Source organism: Pseudophryne corroboree, chromosome 6, assembly GCF_028390025.1.
Source record: "Pseudophryne corroboree isolate aPseCor3 chromosome 6, aPseCor3.hap2, whole genome shotgun sequence".
NCBI classification, from domain to species: Eukaryota; Metazoa; Chordata; class Amphibia; order Anura; family Myobatrachidae; genus Pseudophryne; species Pseudophryne corroboree.
In genome coordinates, this window is record NC_086449.1 from 372,365,381 (window position 1) to 372,369,297 (window position 3,917).

The following is a 3,917-nucleotide window of genomic DNA, read 5'->3' on the forward strand; positions in this document are numbered from 1 at the left end:
ATGGCGTTTTCAGGGAGTGTGCTAAAAAACGCAGGCGTGCCAGATAAAAACACAGGAGTGGCTGGAGAAACGGGGGAGTGGCTGGCCAAATGCAGGGCGTGTTTGTGACGTCAAACCAGGAACTAAACGGACTGAGGTGATCGCAGTCTAGGAGTAGGTCTGGAGCTACTCAGAATCTGCAGCAAATTATTTAGTAGCAGTTCTGCTAACCTTTCGTTCGCAATTCTGCTAAGCTAAGATACACTCCCAGAGGGCGGCGGCCTAGCGTTTGCAATGCTGCTAAAAGCAGCTAGCGAGCGAACAACTCGGAATGAGGGCCCATGTCACAAACTACTACCTGTAGTAACCTTGTGGCAAGCGAAGTGGAGTGGAGTGAGCCACCGAGCCTGCGAGGGGATGCATTTCAGAAATTTGGGTGAAATGTTTAAAAACATAAATTAAAATTGACCTTTTTTGTGTCAACCTTTTTCATGTCAACCCTATAAACCTGTTGACCGTCTGTCCCTGTCGACCTTTTGACCCTGTTGACCTAAGGACTGCTGACATTTATAATGTCTATTTTCTGTATCACACCCATCTGGACAACTTTGTTTCCATTCATCTGCATGATACTGCCCTCTCTTGGCTGTCCTCCTACCTCTCTGACCATTCCTTCTCTGTCTCCTCTCATGACTCCCCCCCCCCCCCCCCACACACACACACACACACACACACACACACACACTTCCACTAACTGTAGGTGTCCCCCTAGGTTCTGTTCTTGGTCCTCTCCTTGTTTCTCACTATATGTCATCTTTAGGTGAACTCATTAGTCCTTTTGACTTCCAATATCATCTCTGTGCTGATGATACTCAAATCTACCTTTCCTCCCTGGACCACTCCCCTGCTCTACTTACTCGTATCTTCAACTGTCTGTCTGCTATCTATTCTTGGCTATCCCAGAACTTTCTTAAACTTAACATGTCTAAGACTGAGCTGATCATCTTTCCACCGTTCCACATAGCCTCACCTCCCACAATTTCATTATCTATTGATGACACAACTATCTCCTCTAGCCCCCCAAGTGCACTGTCTTGGAGTAGTCCTTGACTCCTCCCTATCCTACAAACCACACATTCAGCACCTCTCACAAACCTGCCATTTTCATCTCAATAATATTTCCATGATCAGACCCTTTCTCACCCAGGATGCTACTAAGACCCTTTTTCACTCACTGGTCATCTCCAGACTGGACTACTCTAATCTACTCCTGACTGGCATCCCTGACAAATGCCTCTATACACTCCAAACTATCCTCAATGCTACAGTCCTTTACTGGCTTCCCTTCCCTTTCAGAATCCAATTCAAACTTCTCACACTCACTTACAAAGCCCTCACCCACTCCTCTCTCATTTACATTTCTGACCTTATCTCCCTTTACACTCCCACATGTCCTCTTCACTCTGCTAATACATGCTACCTCTCCTGCCTACTGATTACCTCCTCCCACTACTACCTCCAATATTTTTAAAATAAAAAAAACAGTATACAGTGTTAAAGAAAAATACAGCTCTTATAAAGGGAAGGTTTGGTGCAGAAAAACAAATTGCTGACATGCCATTCACCAATTGCAGTGGCAAGGAAAGGCTCAGGCTTTCGACCTTTATTTATGAGTGGTGGTTCTGCAACTGTCAGTGAGGCATCTTCTTCTGCCTCTCATGATGATGTAAAAACTTTTCACTGAAAGTCTAGAAAAAGTGTAAAACAAAATCAAAACTACTTAAGCAGTAGAACAAACTGTGCTTTCAGAACCATCAAACATTCCTATGGAACATTTAGAGGTGTCCACATTAGCTATGTGTGAGTCTGACATTCCTCACACTGCCTTCATAGAGAATGCTCTTTCACCATTTCTGCGCCATCTACACATGTGGGGAGCAGTACAAGTAAAGATGGTGATGAGGGCATAATAGAAATTGAGGATTTATGTGTGGAAGTGGAACAGAATGAGGGGGATATGTGTGTACTAATAATATCTGACACTGAAGATGATGATGTTTGTGTACGTCAGCCACCAGCGGCTGCAGTTCTTGCCCGTGATAAAGGCCATTGTGATGTCTGGGCATAAGACCAAAAAAGCCACCTCTTAAGTGTGGGATTATTTTTACCCAAATCCTGACAATGTTTGTGAAGGCATCTGCTCCATTTGTGAGGCCAAAATTAGTAGAGGTAGGGTCGTTAGCCCTCTCCTCCAAGTTACGTCATTTGCTGCGAGTTCATACAATTTATTTTACAAGATTATAATGTAATTAACAGCCTCATTATCAACCTCTTACTTAGTGATCGGAGGTAGTCCTTCCTAAATATTGTATTGTGGAGGCCCAAACAAAGCAAGCACTTCAGCCACAAAAGTGTCAGTCCCTGTTGCTGAAGTGCTTGGTTTCTTAAACTGTGCATGTCCTTTTTAATATCCAACATAAGGGTGGAAGGGAGGGCCCAAGGACAATTCCATGGTAAAGTGCCTGTCTCTACTTCTTGCAGCTCCACTCTGTCCCTTAAACTGCATGTTGCAGGAGCTCTAGTAATCATATTATATACTATTGCTATTGTGGTTAAAATTTGAGCCACTGTGCAAGAGGAGGGGGGTTTCCAGGCAAGCCTATGGCAAATCTTACATAGGATCCTAGAAATGCTACTGCAGACTCCTGCATCACCTTTTCAATTAATGGCGAAAAAGCAGTGCATGCACTCAGCAGGCCCCACATACTCAGAGTCGGCTCCCTCTATGAAATTTTAAGAGCAGAGTGGGTACAGATGGAGACTGCAGTGGTATCACTAATGCTGGCCATACATCAGCACGATATCTTTCCAACCAGCCAACTAGTTGGCTGGTTGGAAAGATAATCTGGCAGTGTGTGGGAGGAAACGATTATCAGCCGTTTGCTCCCACACGCTGAATAACGGCCAAAAACGGTCTGTCCAACTAGTTGGGAAAATTAAACATGTATGATTTTTCCAACTAATCGTTTAGGTGTACGGGGAACATTCCCCCCAACTGAACGATAAGTAGGCGGACAATGGCCGGCGGTGTCCACTTCTGTCACCATCACTACCTGCTGGTCAGCACTGTGGTGCAGGAGCCAGGAAGAGGTTCAGGGGCAGCCGTGGCAGTTCATCATTGTTGCCGGGCTACCCCTGTTACACGGGCACCACCAGTAGCGGCCGTGGCGGAGCGGGAGGAAGTGCAGGGGCAGCTGCGGCAGTCTGTCACTGCTTCCAGACTGCCCCTGTCACCCTGGCAGCAGCAGAAGTGGTGTGGGAGCCGGGAGGAGGTTCAGGGGCATCCGCGGCAGTTCATCATTGTTGCCGGGCTGCCCCTGACACACAGGCACCCCCAGTAGCTGACGCGGCAGAGCGGGAGGAAGTGCAGGGGCAGCTAGGGCAGTCTGTCACTGCTGCCGGGCTGCCTCTGCCCCCCCTGGGATTCATGTCAGCGCATCGGTGGTGTGGCCCAACGATCGGACACCGCCCACTATCACCACTCGCACCAGTATCCGCAAGCCTGCACCCCCCCTCCTCCTGAATACAACCCGCAGCATCATCAGTGTACCCTGGCTGCAGTCACTCCCTTCCACCTCCAGCACCATTTGGAAAAAGCACCATCACTGCCTGCACCCTACCAGCCAATGCCCGGCACCCTCTCTTCCCGCGATCACCCTCCAGAAATGCACAGTAACCTCAGGGTCCCCCGTCCACACCCCATCAGTGATCACCCACCCCCCTCCCGCGATCACCACCCAGAGGTGCACCCCTTTACTTCACTGTTCCCAGACCGCACAACCGATCGCCCTGCACCCTCCACCCCCGTGATAACTATATCCCCCACCTGCGAGCACCCGGCACAATGCGCCACCTCCCCATTCTCTCCTCTCCCCCCC